Source organism: Apium graveolens, chromosome 6 (genome assembly GCF_009905375.1).
Source record: "Apium graveolens cultivar Ventura chromosome 6, ASM990537v1, whole genome shotgun sequence".
Classification (NCBI taxonomy): Eukaryota; Viridiplantae; Streptophyta; class Magnoliopsida; order Apiales; family Apiaceae; genus Apium; species Apium graveolens.
In genome coordinates, this window is record NC_133652.1 from 72,665,228 (window position 1) to 72,685,005 (window position 19,778).

Here is a 19,778-nt window from a genome sequence, read left to right on the forward strand (position 1 = left end):
CTTGTATTGTATATAGATGACATACTTCTTATAGGAAATGATATACCGATGCTGCAATCAGTCAAAGTATGGCTATCAAAGAACTTTACCATGAAGGACTTGGGAGAAGCATCCTAGATTCTCAGTATGAAGATCTACATAGATAGATCTAGAAGAATGATAGGTCTTACCCAGGGTACATACATCCAGAAAGTGCTTAAAAGGTTTAGCATGGAAAACTCCAAAAGAGGTCTCATACCGATGAGCCATGGAGTGTCCCTTTCCGAGAAAATGTCTCCTAAGAAAACTGAGAAAAGAGAGCGTATGAGTATGATTTCTTATGCTTCAACAATAGGATCTATCATGTACGCGATGTTGTGTACTAGGCCTGATGTTGCTTATTCAATTGGTGTGACGAGCAGATATGAGTCCAATCCAGGTGAAGACTACTGGAAAGCAGTGAAAAACATCCTTAAGTACTTGCGAATGACTCAGGACATTTTTCTTGTTTTTGGTGGTGAATCTGAGTTGAAAATAGAGGGTTATACTGACTCTAGTTTTCAATCAGAAAGTGATAGCAAATCCATGACAGGGTACGTGTTTACTCTGAATGGTGGTGCGATTAGTTGGAAGAGTTCCAAACAGTCTACAACGGCTGACTCCACAGCGGAAGCAGAATATATAGCTGCAAGTGAGGCTACAAAAGAAGCCGTTTGGATGAGGAAATTTGTTTCTGAGTTGGGAGTTGTTCCTAGCATTGAAGAGCCTATTGTGTTGTATTGTGATAGCAACGCAGCAATAGCACAAGCCAAGGAACCTAGATCTCATAAAAATTCCAAACATGTCCTGCGGCGCTTTTATCTGATTAGGGAGATTGTTGAAAGAGGAGATGTCAACGTCGAGAGAGTTGACACACATAACAACATAGCAGACCCTTTAACAAAGCCACTTTCTCAAAGTCACTTTCATCGTCATAAAGACAAGATGTGTATTAGATACCAGAGTGATTGGCTTTAGTACAAGTGGGAGATTGAAAGAGATATGTCCTAAGTCCAATCATGTATGAGGATTTAGGAATAACTTTTATGTAATCTATTTTGATTTCATTGATATTAATAAAATACTTGTTTTGGTTTTATTGCGGGCTCTATCTATTTTAAGTGTTTAAATAAGATATACCACAGTTTAGAGTAAAGCTTTTTATGGATTGTGATGAGATCATAATAATGAGACCTAAAAGATGATAACTCTAAACTTAAATAGTTCCTGGTCGTAGGATTACTAACTGGTAATTAATAATCCGCAAAGATCGGTACATACTATGCTTGCTTCATTATGAAGGATGTCTGTTCTCATAGACATTTATGTGGTGACACTATAGCTAGTATGTAGGTGCTTATTATAGAATAAGTTCACTGAACATGACTCACACAGCTGAACAACTGATGGAGTTCACTCACATGTCAGAAGTTGTTCACATAGTGATAGTTGAACAAGTATCCTTAGATTTGAGGTCATCATAGTCATCTTGTGTACACTGAACTATGCTTTGGTTTAGTTCTTAGTCTCCAGGGACAATTATAAGGGCTCTACTGGGTATAGGAATTTGTACACGAAGATAGTGTATGATCAATAAAGGATCTACCCCTTCCAGCGAAGGAAGAGAATGTTCAATGCTGATCCACTTATGCTAGTTCAGGAATCTCTGGCGAGAGTGAATGAAATTAGAAAGGAGTTTCTAATTTAAAGTAAATAGAACTAAGCATAGTGAATGGGAAAGCAAGTGATTAAATAAGACAGGCTTGACACAAGTTCCATGCCTTGTATTTAATCGTGACATTACAGGGTAGAAGGAATTGATTGTACGGTAACTACTCACTGAATAGGTTCTTGGTATTCTAAGCAGTGAATTCGTATTATCCGGATAGTCGCGATATGCTGAGAAGTATCCCTCACGATGTAGAATAAATATGATTAATTAATTAATCATATTTAATGAATTAGAGAATTTATATAAATAATGATAAAATAGTTTTATTATTATTTATTTCTACTACCGGCTTAATATTGAACCTACAGGGTCACACCATAAAAGAGAATGATTTAACGGTGGAGGAATTAATTAATAATGGCTGATAATTATTTATTTATGGAATAAATAATTAATTGGCAAATTTAATAATTGATTAAATGAGATTTAATTGATTATAAATTAATTAAGAAAAAGTTCTTAATATTATTAATTAAGAATTTAATTTTTGGAAATTAAATCAAGTGAGAGAATTATTTCTAAAGTGTTTAGAAAAAGGATTAATAATTAAAAGGTGTTTTAATTATTAGTGAGAATAATAAAGGGTTAATAATAATAATATTTTATGGAAAAATTTTCAGCTGAAAATTTTGCCTATAAATATACTATTATAAACCCTATTTTTGCCTCAACCTAAAAATTTACAAAACCCTAATTCTCTCCATCTCCTCCTCCTCCTCCATTATATCAATTTCTTGGTGGATACCGGTGGAGTGCTTCACACTTGAGGAGCAGCTGCTAAGGATCTCCACTCGTGGTTCTTGGATCGCTTTTAAAGGTTAGAAACGATCCCTCGATTTAATTCATGATCTGTATGCGTATTATATGGATTTTATATCGTAAAAATTATTTTACCATGCTTCCGTGATGTTTAAAATCCTACAAGTTAGGTATGCTTAATTATTCTTGAATCATTTCTGATATTTTGCAAGCTGATATGTAGCCAGAAATTTGATTAATTTTTCTGTTTTGGATGAAATTTTGGCTAAGTCAAAATTTACATCCCGACGGATGATCATTATCCATCGAGTTTGATCATCCGTCGGAATACAATTTGTCAATGAAATCAATTATTTTTATGGAATATTTTATAACTCGACGGATAACTGATTTATCCTCATCTGTCGAATTATCTCAATCCTAGCCGTTAATTCTCTGAACATTATCCATCAAGTATACTTACAGTTTGTAAGCATGACACGACGGATAAGTGACGGAATTTTTACAGTTTATTTATTTTTAAACGGCTATTTTGGGCAATTCTTATTGATTACTTTATTTTACTTTATTATTTTTGATAGTTCTTTTCTGAGATGGTATAAAAGCAAATTCACTTTTATTCATTTCTTTTATCATTCTCAAGATTCAATTGCTCTAATTTCTTTCTTTTCAAAATCAAACTCTCTCTCTGCAGATTCCAAATCTTTAATAATGGCACCTGTAGTGAAAATTATGTCTCAAACCGGTTATATCTATGAGAAAAACAACTTCTCAGCCTTGGTGAACAAGGAGATTCAACTGTCTGGTGACTATCACAAAATGATGGATTTTGTGAAAAACTGCAAACTCAACTATGCCATGCTGGAATCACCTACCATTTACTGTGAGGTTGTTGAAGAGATATGGACAACTGCAGTGTACAACTCGACAGACAAGACCATCACATTCACTCTAAAAGGTAAGCAGTTTTGCATAAATAGTGATATTGTTAAAGCTTGCTTCAAGATTCCTGATAATACTATAACTGCTCCACACACAGACACTGACATTGTTAATATGCTTAATTCCATGGGCTATGCACTCACAAGTTCTAAATTAAGTGAAATTAGGAGGTTGGGTCTTAGGAAAGAATGGAGTTACATGTGTGATGTAGTAACTAAGGTGTTTTCTGATAAAATCAGTAACTTTGAATCTATAAACATCTCTATGCTTAACATGCTTTACATACGAGTTACTGATAAGTACTTTGATTTCAATGATTTGGTCTTGTTTGAGTTAGGCTTTAAGTAAGGAGAGGTCAATAAGAGAGGTAAAAGTGTCTATTATGCTAGATACTTTATGATGCTTGCTAACCATCTTATTGAAGATATTGTGATTGAGAACCCAACCAACAAGTTAAATTGTTGGGTTCAAGAAAGAAGGATAACTGCAGATTTAAACAGAGCAAACCATCACAAGGAGGTTCCCTTATACTACTTTCCAGTAATTGAGGGACCTCAGGTAAATGAGGTAATTTCTTCTGTCTCCATGCTTCCAACCTCACAAATTTCTTTGCTTTCTAGTATAGCTATGACAACTGTGTCAATGACCCAACAGTTGCCTACCCAAGCTACCAAACCAACAAAAGTTTTTAAATCCAAAACTAAGAAAGCCCCCTCTGATTTCTTTCAAAAAAAATCAGTTGTAAAATCCACCATTCCTAAAGAGGGGAGTGTGAAGGTGGGTAAGAAAGGTGAGGTACAAGGTGAAAATCAAAGAAGCCCTAAGGATAAGGATGGAGAGGTGAGTGTTTCCCAGCCAGGTCACACTGCAGTTTCTCAACAAACTGCAGTGCTTAATAAGCACATTAGCTCATTACTGGTTTCATCCTCCCAAAAGGATGTTACCATTGAAATAAGCTCTCAACCAAGAGAACAGGCCAAAAGGGTAATAGACACAAGCTCACCCCAAAATTATACTAGAAAGAAGAAACCAAAAACCCTTGGGGAAGCACAGGGTTCACACACTATACAAACTGGTGCAAAAAACTCGGTCACTGCACCTTCTCAAAGTCAGGTTGATGTGGCTCCAATATATGTGGAGTCACAGCCAAAATCTCTTACAATTGTAGCACCTAATACACCAAATTCTCCCACACACATTGGATGTTGATATGATTCATAAATCTCAACCAAATTCTCCATCTTTAACTCTCTTGGAGAAGCCAAAAATCCATGCAAGTGAGCATCATCTTCTAGATGATTTGTTGGCTCACTTGCCATTTCTTTCTGAGACTGTTGAGACATTTGTGCCAAAATTTTCATCAATCTACATAGAGTCTACAATAGTCTCCACTCCAAACTCAATTATTTCTTCTATCCTGATGGATATCTATCATCCGTCGAGTAGTGATTGTATCCCGATAGATAAGCTTAACAGCAGTCATCCGTCGGATAGTCAAACTGCTAACCCGATGGATATTCCTCATCCATCGGGTATCTCTGTACAGCTTCAAATTTCATCTATTCTTACAAGTGCAGAAGACTTAGTAGTAGTGTACTCACTCCTAGGACTGAGGGAAGTGAGTGATTTGAGTGAGAGTCTGGGTTGCTCCATTGAAAAAGGAGAGGAAAAGAGTGATCTAATGCAGTCCATTTCTTCAGGACTGGAAAAAGTGAGTGAGAAGAGTCCCACCTTAGATGGTGAAGGTGAGGGTGTGAGGGTGGGGAGCCAAGGTGAGACCTTGATGCAAGAAAAGAGAGATATTGAGAGAAATGCAGGTATAGGAGATATAAGGGTAGATGTCATTGCAAGTGAGTTAATGAATGTCCAAGATGCAAACAGGGAGGGACTATTTCAGCAAAGTCAAGTTGTTATAGATTCTACCTCCTTGGATGCTAAGATATTTACTCACCCTGTTCCAGCATATCAACTTCTACCTGGACAGGGCAATGACAATGCAGAAAGGATGCTTAATTTGGTGCACACCACACCGTCTATGCAAAGAGCAAAGGATGCAATCACAGTTTTGCCCTCTACAACTAGTGATATTGACTATGAGACTGGTGCTTCAGAAGATTTCTTTGGTGGTAAGGATGTAGAAAGTAAAGAAGAGCCATTGGACATAGGGGGAGAAGTAGGCCCTAGTTCCAGATCAGGCATGCCATCATGGGCCTTCTCCAAGAAATGTGATCAATACCATTTCAAGACCACACTCATCCAACTTATCAATCAAACACACTCTGCTCTTCAATCAACAATAAATTCCAGCACCAAGAAGCTTCTGCAAGCACATCTTGCTTCTCTTCAATTGCAACAAATCCAAGGTTTTCAACATACTCAGGATGTCACCTCTATCAAAGGTGAAATTGATCAAATGAAAAGGGACATTTCAGATAGATTGGATTCCAAACTTTCAAAAGCCACAATGCTTGACATTAAGAGACAACTCAGGAAGAATTCTGATCATGCCACAAAGATAAATTCCTTGGATACCAGAATGAAAGCAATGAAAGCCTCTCTAACAGCAATTCATCTACACCAATCCCAACAAATAGACTTGCTTCAAAGGCTAGTGGCAGTACAAACCTCCTCTTATACTCAACTTGCTGATAATAAAAAGGGGGAGAAAGAAACCTCTTCTAAGGGGGAGAAAGAAAGCTCAATTGTCTTATTCAGTTAAGGGGAATCAAGAAGTGAGGGGGAGCAAAAAGTGCTCAATATTCAAGTAAGTAAAGCAATTGTGCCAACAATTGTTTTCACAAAGCCACCTGCTAAAGATAGCACAGATCTAATCAAAGAAGCAGCAGCCAACTTGAGAGCAGCTGAGAAGAAGCAATTGAGTCCAATCAATTGGAAGAAAATTGATGAGAACATCCAGAAGATATTTGTCCCAACACAGAAGCCAGACAAAGTTTTCTATCATCACTCTAAAGTCATGAAAATCTCTGTGAATGATATAAGTATGAACTATCTGGAAAGTTATCAAACTTCCTGTGTCAAATCTCCAAAGAAAGATCTCATCATGAAGGCCAAATGGAACTATCCTAAGTTTTCAGACAAGAATCCTATGGATACAGTGTTTGAGACACCAAAGCCAGATGAAAAGAAACTGTTGTCAATATCTATTGCATTTTATAAGGATCCAGCCGATTCAGCATTGAAAAGAAGAATTGCCAAATTTTACAGAAATGGTAAGGAGATTTGTGTGGTGGTTGGACATCCACTATTTGTGGAAGCTAAGAAGGAAGAGAAAGAAAGAATCAGGCTAGAAAAGAAGCAAGCTGCTTTGGATGCTAAGAAGCAAAAGTAAAAGAAAGAACAAGCTGCTATCTTGGACAAGCTTCAAGCTGTAAAAAGCACAACAGAGCTTCCTGTACAACCAACTGTAATTACTAAACATAAGGATCTAAAAATGCAAGAAGAATCACAGCAGAAAAGGAGATTTAGATACAAACTCCATTCCATGAGGAAAGTGAACTTTATTGATGAGGAATTGGAAGATCAGTTTCCCAAAAAGTCTACATCTACAAATCAAACATCAAAACCCTCAGTGGTATTTGAAGAATTCAAAGTGGTTGATCTAACAAGAAATATTCATGGTGAACCAATTATTCCCAAGGATGAGCCAGTAGACTGGGATAGTTTACCAATTCCTGAGCTAAATTTACCCATCTTCAAGACAAAGAAGACAAAGACTAGAGCCAGCAAGAAAGTGAAGCCTGTATCTCTCAAATCCAAAGCTCTAACCAAATCCCAACCCATAGTCAACAAGAGAGGTCTCATGTACATTTGTGATATCAAGAAATTTCCAGACTTGAATCTCTACTTGGATGAACTGGAAGAAGTAAGAGGAATTGATGCTTATACACATCTTCCTAAAAGACTAGTATTTAGATACAAGGGAGGGAAAGAGATGGAATGGCCTCTTCACAGGATTCTTTAAGAAAGCCAATATGTTCTGATTAAAGTCTACTCATCCTTCAAAAAGAACTTTGGATATAATATGACTACAAGAAGAATAGTTCTAAAGAGGATTGAGGAACTAAGAAGAGATGCACTTCCAAAAACTCTATCTATTCCCTTTACAGGAAAGAGAGTGCATTTAAGGCCCTATTGGATGATGGAGTTCATGGATGACAAAAGTGTTAGAAGATTCTTCAGATTGGAGGTCCAATTGAGTATCTCTAGCAATGAGACTCTTTTGGAAATGCAGGAAATGCTAAATCTCTCAGAAGCTGATGAACTTGAATTCCACAGACAATTTCAGAATCAAATTAAAGAAAACAACAAAAGGCTTGGGAAGAAATCCAGACAATCAAGGAAATAGATCTATCTGCTCAGACTAGAGGAGCATCTTGATAACAATTATGTGCAATCTCTTTGTGTACTTTGCATTGTTCAACTTTCAGCAATTTGTAGCACTTATTAGTTTTATCTACTATTTTTCAAACTATATCTTTAGGATGTTTTGTTATCATCAAGTTTCTCTTAATTTATGGCTACAATTCCAATAGACATAAATTGGGGGAGATTGTTAGGATTATGCTGTGTACTTGATGATAAGCTAAACAAAACACCTTAGTAGATTTAACTTAGTGTATTTTGTAGCACCTGATGGATGATCAATTATAGTCCCGACAGATGATTCAATATAGTCCCGACGGATGACTAATTGATCTCCATCGGGTGAGTTGCTTATGTAATAATAAGTAATGTAGCACATTTCTGCAAAAAACTTTGTATAGATTCTATAGTAGCTTATGTAAATATAAGATGTCTTGTAATTCTGCACAAATGAAATGGAGTTAAGTGATAAAAGGCTACTCGACGGATGATCAACAAGGCTACCTGATGGATAACAAGCATGTACTCGACGGATGATCAATTCAAATAGCTGTTGACAGTGACAACATAGTCACATGCATCGAGTGCTTGCAAAATGAATGTGGCAGCCTGTTTAGCAGGGTTTTGAGAATAAAGAAGCATTACCATTTCTATGCTATTATGAAGATATTCAAAGATGCTGGAATAGAGTAGTGAAGCAGTATGGAGTTAGACTTGATAGGTTTTGTTTTATTATCTTATCTTATTCTATGTAAACTTGGTGATATATAAATCAAGTGTATCTATTAGAACAAATTAACTAAGAAAACACATTTTTAGCAGAGGAATATTTGTAAGCTGTATTATGTAGAATTTCTCTGTAGTTTGTTTGTTCACTTGTAAAGCAGCTGTGAGCTATTCAAGCTTCACAGGGTTCTCTTGATATATATATATATATATATATATATATATATATATATATATCTGGTGGATACATTCAAATCCACCAGAAAGTTTTAAAGACCTATGTTTTTATTACTTGTGGTTTGATATATGTAATTCCTTTATTCCGAACTTAACAAATCAAACACTTATATATTATTAAGTTAGAATCAGTTTTAAAATCTCAAAAAGAATCCAGAATTACATTCAACCCCCTTCTGTAATTCTTGTTGTATTGTTAGGGAATAACATATTTAAATTATATTAAAGTAATTCGAATTATTTATAATATTAATTAAGTATGACTTAATTAATTAGATAAATATTGATATTCGAATTTATTAATATTAATTATGAAACTTATTTGTCAAATAATTAAGTGAGACTTAATTATAATACAAATAGGAATTTCGAATTAATAATAACTCCTAATTAGTTAAGAGTTATAATTCGTTTTTCTACTCTCTATATAATATCTCTGGTGTGACTGATTTTGCAAGTAAGACTTTTACTAAAACCCTATCCACCAAGGGAGAAGATGGAGAGAGCAAGAAGAAACGAGTTTATGCTAGTACACATTCAATCATTGCGTTCAAGCATTCGTGTGGATACCGATAGAGCGTAGATCGCGAGAGCGGGATGCGTGGTGATTGAACAAGTTTTGGATCTCCATTAGGCAACCAATTTGTAAATCTTCTTAAGGTAAACAATCTGATCTACGAATTAAATATCTATTTTTCACATGGATCCTGCGGTGGGTTTCGAAAATTCCTATTTTTCACATTTTTAAATACTGTTTCCGTTGCGTTTATATGCTCGAAACCCAAAACTGGCATCAGAGCTACTTGCGAAAAGTGTTTAATTCTTTTATATGTTTACTGGTTTTATGATGATAACATGTATACAATATTCCATGACTGTTATGTATGCGATTTTGTATGTTTTACATGTTGTTATGTTTATATATGTGTATGTATATATATTTTTTGAATATATGATATTCATGAGAGTTGTATAATCATATGATGATTATATAATCTGTATATATACTGATATATACATGTTTTATGTTTGTTCTTATTATAAGAATCGTATTTGATACGATTCTGAATCGGATGCAACAGATTTGCTGAAATCTGTGTCTAATGTTCGATTTTGGAAAAGGAATACGCTATTTCATATGAAATCGAGCATTTGAACGTAACTGATAGCTAAACCTATCATCGACTGATCTATAAGGCGTTTGACGTCGTTTAGGCCCTGTAATCTGTGATTTAATGTTATCAGATTTAATTTCAAATTTTCTGATTTTTCCAATATCTGGTTTTTATGATTAGATCATGATGGGTATGATATATTAAGATCAGATTATGTGTTTTAACATGTTCTTTTGTGTTAATTGAGCATGGTGGACGGTTATGGCTTATGACCTTAGGTTAATGGTTTTGGTTTTTTAAATACGGCTTGCATGTCATTTAATCTTGTAATTATTAAATCTCGAATGTAACTCGGGTTCTTCTTGTAAGTTCATGAGATTAGTTTTCATATTTCATTCTTGTAATGTACATGAAGACATGAATATTTGAAGATCAAGGGTAACCCCACACGGAGGCCATCCAATGAAGCAATACAAGAAAGAAGACATGTAATAGTTAGCCTGCATTTATTTTTCACCTTAGATTGACCTAGATCTTTGTCATTAGCTTCATAAAGATCACATAGGATGAAGCCATAACCAACCACGTTTATTTATTGCACTTTACATATATATGCGCATATGATGAATGTATGTGTAGAGTAGTTTATAAAGATGCATGCTTAATTAGATTAAGGATGTATGTATTAGATACGACACCCATGCCATGCTTGATAAACAAGATAAAATCTGTAACGATTCAAGATTTTAAATGAACAAATGATTATGAGATTCTCGTGTTTATGAAACACGGAATAAAATACAAATTTTCTTTGTTTCTGACATGGGGTGATTTTGTCAAAAGCGAGTTCATTGAACTTGTAAGGTTGTGGGTTTTAAGCGAGACCGTTGTGACTCCCTCACTACCTGGAAATCAAACCATTGAGGAATATTAATTTGGAGTATTTTATTCAAGAAAAAATTGGGAATCTCTTTATGATGGGATCATGATCATTTTAAAATTAACAAAACCCTAAAGTTAATATTAAGTTGATCAGATGCCTTCCAATGAGTCCAATGCGTTAACCCCTAGATCGACCAGGAGTGGGTTCTCTAAAGCAAAGTACTCCTATCTATCATGGGAGATGTGTTGAAGTATATTGATACTTTTTGAATATTGAGTTTGACTTAACTGAGTATCACAATAGGATTGTGAACTTAGAGGCATAGAGTTTGGCGAGATTTATTAGATAAATATGAACAAATATTGTTCCACCAAGCTATCCAAGAGTTATATAGTTGATATAATTGACAAATATTGTCTACCTAAATAATCATGTTTTAGGAGAAAAGCCAAAGTTGACCTAACGCGTGGTGAAATATAGATCTTGGCTAAATAGAAAGGATATAAAAGATATTTTTTCCGAATTAATAGTTAGGGCTATTGATTTGATAAAAATAGTGGGAGATATATATTATGAATATATGTATGAATAATCACTTGAACATAATTTAATGATCATCTGTAGACTAAGTCATTTTATGCTCTTTAATATTATAGATATCAAATGAAATAACACAAATAACTTCTCTATGTAATAGTCCTTGAGAAGGACAAGTTGACATAAAATAATTTCCTCGATTGACATGGGAACTTGAGGATTGTCCTCGGGTTCAAGGATGTCACTCAAACCCCTCCCTTATTTCTTCTAGCTGATAATGAAACATGTACATAACAAAATGCTTACCATAAGCAAATTAATTATACAACTGATGTTTTATGTCTCATCCTTGTAATTATGAGTGCTGAGCTTTAGAAGAAACAAGAGTATAATGATGCTTATGATATGATTGAGCACCTTCAAAAGATGTTTCAAGGATAGGCTCGTCGGAAAGATTTGACAATAATAAGGCACCATACTTTTGCATTAATGGGAGAATCATATCCGGTTGGACCACATGTTCTAAAGGTGATAGGCATATGTACCTTGATATTTTGGGTTTCAAGAATGGTCTAGAGATTCAGCTTGATTTGATCAAACGATCTTTGAACAACTTTTATTCTCAGTTTGTTAAGAACAAAAGGAATGAGATAGACAGAACACTCACTGAGTTGTTAAGCATGTTTAGAACTGCTGAAAATAACACGGTAAATGCATGAATTACGTCCATATTGATGATGTACACATGGAATGCAAATGGGAAAGAAAAGTGGACAGGAAAGGTGAAGATTTGATCTTATTCGGTGCCAAACAAAAGTCCAATCCCAAAGGGCTTTTGAAGCCTAATAGTGGTGTTGCTAAAGGAGATGGTTGTCATTTCCGTGGAAATAACTGGATGAATGGAAGTTAAATTATCGAGCTTATTTGGAAGATCTAAAGAAGAAGACTAGAAATGGTCAAGCTTCAGGTATAGGGTTAGAATTGGAGCAAAAGTTGTTGCTCTAGTTGAAGGAACTCGATACCTAATGTTGCCCATAAGGCGAGATTGAGAACTTGATAAATTGTTATTATGTGTCTGCCTTTAGCGGATATATTAAGTCAATTTCTTGTCAGGACAAGAAAGGTTTTCATTTTAATTAAATAAACAATAGTTGTTTATTCTATTTCAATAATAAGACTTATAATGTTGCATAATTAGTTAACAATTTATATGTTCTAAGTTGACTCAAATCAAACATTACCTCTAGCATTGTCGTGAAGCCATATTAATGAGAAACGCATTTCTGAGTTACATATAGATGAATACCTGGATAAGTTTGATTTTGAATCATACGGAAGATGCGAACTTTGTCTCATTGGCAAAATAACTAAAGCTTCTTTTACCTGATCAGGTGAAAGGGCCATCGAACGATTATGACTAATACATAATGATGTGTATGGTCGAATGCGTATAATGACAAGGGGGGCTTATACTACTTCATAATATTTACTGATGATTTCAGTATATATGGATATGTGGTTCTTATGAAGAACAAATCCGATTCTTTTTAAATGTTCAAAGAATATAAGACCGAAGTAGAAAAGCAAACAAGGGAAAAGTATAAAAGTTTTACGACCAGATCATGGAGAAGAATACTTAAACCTCAACTTCAAGAGTTTCTTGAAGGAGTGTGATATTGTATCATAACTTACTCCTTCCGGAACACCTCAATGGAATAGAGATTCTGAGAGGAGAAATCATACCTTGTTGGACATAGTGCGACCGATGATGAGTCAAGCAGATCTTTCATTCAGTTTCTAGGGTTATGCTCGGCTGCATATACACTTAACCAAGTTCTGACTAAAGCGGTTCAAAATACTCCGTATGAGATATAGAGTGATGACTGTCATAGCATGTCATTTATGAAAATTTGGGGACGTGAAGCGTTTATAAAACATTTAGCCTCTGACAAGCTTGGACCAAAATTAGATAGAAGCTATTTTATGGGATACCCAAGTGAGACGAGGGTATAGTTTTTATAATTCTTCCGAGAACAAGTGTTTGTTTCTCGGGCCGCTGTATTTCTTGAGGGAGAACTACTTTCTAAGAAAATCAGTGGGAGGATAATACATCTCGATTAAGAGCGAGAACCACATGATAACATTGAACTAGAGTTGGAATAAGATCAGGATGTACATCGAAATGTTGAAAGTAATCATGTCCAAGAAACACAAGTTATTCGTAGATCTAGTAGGATCACCATGAGCCCGGGAGAAATTATGAATTTCTTTTGACTCAAGATGGTGATGTGATGCTTACGGATAATGATAAGCCTCTCATCTACCAAGATGCTATGAACAGTTCAGACTCCAAGAGATGGCTAGAGGCCATGAAATCCGAGATGGAATCCATGTATCAAAATAAAGTACTGACTTTAGTTGATCTACTCGAAGGGGTAAAACCTATAGGGTGCAAGTGGGTTTTCAAGAAGAAAACTGACATGGATGGTAAAGTACAGACTTATAAGACACGACTAGTGGCAAAAAGTTTCAAGAAAATTCATGGTATAGACTATGCTGAGACTTTTTCATCGATTACTATGGTCAAATCCATCAGGATTTTGTTAGCAATAGTTTGCTTACTTTGACTATGAGGTTTGGCAAATGGATGTCAAAACTGATTTCTTATATGGGAGCTTTGAAGATGATGTATATATGATATAACCTGAGGGTTTTGTCGATCCAAAGTTTGCCAAGATAGTTTGTAAGTTGCTTCTATTTATTTATAGATTGAACCAAGCCTCAAGGAGAATGAATATTCATTTTGATGAAACGGTCAAAGAGTTTGGATTTATTCAAAATGAAGATGAACCATGTGTTTGCAAGAAGGTTAGTGGGAGCCATGTGACATTCCTAGTATTATATGTAGATGACATATAACAAATAAGGAATGTCATACCTTCTCTACAGGCTGTTAAGACTTGGTTGAGAAATAGTTTCTCAGTGAAAGACTTAGGCGATGTTACCTATATATTAGGGATCAAGATCTATAGAGATAGATTGAAAAGATTAATCGACCTTGTTAGATATACTTGAGATGTCATGTCTAATATATTTCATGTTTAGTTTTCAGATCTTAACAAACAGGAAATATCAGTACTTACTGGAATCAGTACTTACTGGAAGTCAGAACTTAAGGATATCAGAACTTAGATTATCAGAAGATAAATATCAGAAGATGGATATCAGAACTTAAGTACGAGAGGACTAACAGTTAAGGAAGGAAGCTGATTTACAGGAAAGAAGATCGAGACTAATACAAAAGAAGATATGCATGGAAAGAGTTAGAAGATAAGAAGACTTGTATAAGATATCTGATTAATATATTTTAGGAGACAAAATTATATTCCATATCAATTAGAAGTTATCTTATAACTGTGTACTATATAAACACAGACATAGGTTTACACTATATGTGTTATCATTATCGAGAAGATCATACATTGTAACCTAGCAGCTCTCGTAATATTTGTTCATCACTGAGAGAGAACAGTTCCATTGTAACAGAGTTTATTATATCGAATATATATGTTTATTGTTACTTGTGTTCGAAATCGATTTGATTGTATTCTACACTGTATTCAACCCCCTTCTACAGTGTTGTGTGACCTAACAATTTGTATCAGAGCTAATCTGTTAACACACATACAGTAAAGATCCAAACAATCATGTCTGAAGAAGCAGAAAATCCATCCAAGCCCACCAAAACTGAAGAAACTAAAAACACTCAAATCCATAGTCGATATGAGACTATTAGGGTTCCCATACTGAGACCTTTTGAGTACCCCATATGGAAAGTGAAGATGACTATGTTTCTGGAAGCTACATATCCAGAATAACTTGACAGAATTAATGAAAGACCGCATAAGCCAACCAAGCTCTCTGTTGTAGTTGCAGATCAGACAGCAAAGACCATACCAAAAGAGAAAAGTGAGTATACAGCTGAAGATATCTCATCCATTTCCAAGGATGCAAAGGTAAGGCATTTGCTGCATAGTGCCATTGATAATGTCATGTCAAACAAGGTAATTCATTGCAAGACTACAAAGGAGATATGGGATGCTTTGGAGACAAGATGCCAGGGAACTGATGCAATCAAGAAGAACATGAGGACTATACTCACTCAAGAGTATGAGCACTTTGACTCGCTGATGATTCATTAACTGACTTAGCTGACAGGTTTGTCAAACTCTTGAATGATCTGTCACTAGTGGACAAGGAATATGATCTTGAAGATTCAAATCTAAAATTCCTTTTAGCTCTTCCTGAAAGTTGGGATTTGAAGGCTATTACTATAAGAGACAACTATGCTCTTGATGAAACCACTCTTGATGAAATTTATGGTATGCTCAAGACTTATGAACTTGAGATGGATCAAAGAAGCAAGAGATATGGGAGAGAGTCAAGGACAATTGCTCTTAAGGCTGAGGAGGAATTCCCCAAAGTGGTTGTTTCAAAGAAAGGCAAAGGAAAAGCTCGCATCACAAAGTCTGATTCAGAATCATCAAGTTCTAATGATGATGATTCAGAAACTGAAAGTTTACCTGAAATAGATGCTGATGAAGAGATGATGAAATTGTGTGCTCTTATGGTGAAGGGTATCACAAAGATAGCCTACAGGAAATTCAGAAGGGGAAAGAAGTTTTTCAAGAAAGGTGGAAATACTGATAAGAAAGGGTTCAGAAAGTATGAAGGAAAAAGTGCAAAGTCTGACAGAGGAGACAACTCAAATGTCAAATGCTACAATTGTGGTGAAAGAGGCCACATATCTCCTGAATGCAAGAAAGGAAAGAATGACAAAGTCAAGGCACTTGTCACAAAGAAGAAAAGCTAGACAGACTCTTCAGATTCTGAAGATGAGGTGAATCATGCTTTAATGGCAAATGTTGATGGCAGCCCTGAAACTGCTGAATTAAAGGTACCTCAAACAACTTATGCCTTTCATACTGATGATATTACTGAGTTGAGATTATATCTTAAAACCATGTTTATTAGCTAGAGAGATCAAACTTTAACATGTGAAAGATTAACTTCTGAAAATCTTGCTTATAAGAAAAGGAATGATTATTTAGAAAAAGAGTTAGTTATGTTCCATCAAACTCAGAAAGAAAGAGATGATGCTTTTTATGTTAGAGATGAATTGCTAAAATTGAATAAATCTCTCAAAACTGAGTTAGAAAAAGAAAAAGAGATTATCAGGACTTGGACTAAATCTGGCAGAACAACTCAGAATTTATTAAGTAGTGGAAACTGGAAAGAGGGCTTAGGTTATGGAGATGATAAAAGTGAAAAAGGAACTGAACAAATTAAGCCAATTGTTGTTAAGCAAACTGTTAAGCCAAAGGTAAATCTTGTTAAGTTTGTAGCTAAAACTGTAAAGTCTGATTCTGAAAAGATGAAAGAGTCTGTGACAGAAGTTAAGGAGAAGTCAACTTCTGACAAATTAGAACAAGATAAACCAGCTGAAGTCAACATAGGCTTAATGACAAAGAAGAAACTTAAGCATAAGCTGAAAGAAATAAGGAATGTCAACAAGGTTAAAGCAGCTAGGAAAAATAGGAATGGAAAGGAAGGTGTGAATAAAAGCAATAATTATATGCCTTTTCATAATGCTCCTAGAAAGAAATGTTATAACAGTGGAAACTCTAACCATCTTGCTTCTTTTTGCAAGAAGAATAAGAATATAAACTCTTTACCTCCTAAGTCAGGAGTTAAGAGTTAGTCTGTTAGGTTTAAGCCACAAAATCCTTGCTTTCATTGTGGAAGTTTATGGCATTCCACTTATACTTGTAAGGAATATCATAGTTTATACTATGATTATTATCAAATAAAACCTTCTTTGAAGAAAGCTGCTTTAATTTCTTCTAGTATAAAGTCTGATGCAAAGTCTGATATAAGTTCTGATAAACAGCATGTTAGCATAAACTCTGATATTAAATCCGCTGCAAATGCTAACAAACTTAAAAAGGGTAAAGGATCCAAGCAAGTCTGGGTCCATAAAACTAAACATTAGTGGTCTTTGTGATTGCAGGACAACAGGAAAAACATCCTAGTATTGGATAGTGGATGTTCAGGACATATGACTGGAAATAAAGCCCTACTCTCAGACTTTATGGAGAAAGCTGGCCCAGGAGTTTCTTATGGAGATGGCAACATGGGAAAAACTCTGGGATATGGTAATATTAATCTTGGGAATGTCATCATTGAAACAGTAGCTCTTGTCTCAGGACTTAAACACAATCTGCTGAGTGTGAGTCAAATCTGTGACAGAGGTTATCATGTGGATTTCTTTGAAGAACACTGTGAAGTTGTAAGCAATTCTACATGCAAAGTGGTTCTGAAAGGTTATAGGCATGGTAACATTTATGAAGCCAGACTTTCAACAAGTTCTGATGGTTCTGCAATCTGTCTGTTGAGTAGAGCATCAATTGAAGAAAGCTGGAATTGGCACAAAAGACTCTCTCATTTAAATTTCAACAACATAAATGAGCTTGTAAAGAAAAATCTTGTGAGAGGATTTCCAAAATCAGTATTTGCTCCTGATGGCCTTTGTGATTCATGTCAAAAGGCAAAACAAAGAAAAACCTCTTTCAAGAGCAAAACTGAGTCATCAATTCTTTAGCCTTATTACCTACTGTATGTTGATCTATTTGGTCCAGTCAATGTCATGTCTATTGCAAAGAAGAAATATGCTATGGTTATAGTGGATGAGTTCACAAGGTACATCTGGGTGTACTTCTTGCACAAGAAGAATGAAACTGCATTTACTCTAACTGATTATGTCAGACAGCTGGATAAGTTGGTCAAAGATTTTGTTAAAATTATAAGAAGTGATAATGGCACTAAGTTCAAGAATTCAATCATGGAAGAGTTGTGCAAATAGAATTTAATCAAACAGGAATTTTCTGCACCTGGAACTCCACATCAAAATGGAGTTGTAGAAAGAAAGAACAGGACTCTCATTGAAGCTGCATGAACTATGCTTGATGAAGCAAAGCTGCCAACCTACTTTTGGGCTGAAGCTGTGTAGACTACTTATTTTACACAAAATGCAACACTCATAAACAAGCATGGAAAAACACCATATGAGATGGTGAAGAAAAAGAAGCTAAATCTGAAATACTTTCATGTATTTGGATGTAAGTGTTTTGTTCTTAAGACTCATCTAGAACAGCTGTCAAAATTTGATCTAAAAGATGATGAAGGAATTTTTGTTGGATATCCACTTTCCACAAAAGCCTTCAGAGTCTAAAATTGAAGAACAAGGGTTTTCATGGAATCTATCAATGTATATTTTGATGATAAGAAGATTACTGGACTTGAAGATTTCAATGATCACGATCAACTGAGATTTGAAAATGAAGACTTAAATTCTGATTCTGTAAATTCTGATGACTTAAACTCTGAACCTGTAAGTACTGATGTCATTGAATCTGTGGTAACAACTCCAAAGGAAAATGCACTTATCCAGGGGGAGCAAGCTGAAGATCCTACCACATCTCAAGACTCTCAAGAAGCATCAGAACCTGTCACTGGCTTTTCAAGTTCTGATTCATCTAGTTCTGATGAGCCAAATTCTGATATTTTTGGAGGCTCTGATACTTCAAATCTTGAAGGATCCAAGTCAAATTCTGAAGTCTCAGAGAGCATAACTACAGGGAGAGCATCAGAAAATGCTGATGGAGACAACATGGATCATGGGAGAGGATCCAGTTCTAGAAGTCAACTTCAATCTGCAAGGAAGTGGTTCAAATCATATACATCTGACTTAATTATTGGAGATCCTGAAGCAGGTGTCAGACTTAGAACTGCAATATCAAATGAATGTCTCTATCATTCTTTTCTATCTCAGACTGAACCAAAGAAAGTGGAAGAAGCTCTTCAAGATGCTGATTGGGTGCAAGCAATGTAGGAAGAGTTAAATGAATTTTAAAAAAATAAAGTCTGGACCCTAGTGCCAAGACCAAAGAACAGATCAGTTGTTGGCACAAAATGGGTGTTCAGAAACAAAACTGACAGTGATGGCATAATTATAAGGAATAAAGCAAGGCTGGTTGCTAAAGGCTACTCTCAACAAGAGGGTATTGATTATGATGAAACATTTGCACCAGTTGCTAGATTAGAAGCCATAAGGATCTTTTTGGCTTATGCTGCTCACAAAAAGTTTAAAGTCTTTCAAATGGATGTGAAAAGTGCTTTTCTTAATGGAAAATTAGAAGAAGAGGTCTATGTTGAACAACCTCCAGGCTTTGTAGATTCAACATTTCCAAATCATGTCTACAGGCTTGATAAAGCACTTTATGGCCTTAAGAAAGCTTCTAGAGCATGGTATGAGACTTTAGCTCAATTCCTTCTGGAAAGTGGATTTCACAGAGGTACAATTGATAAAACACTGTTCTACCTCAAC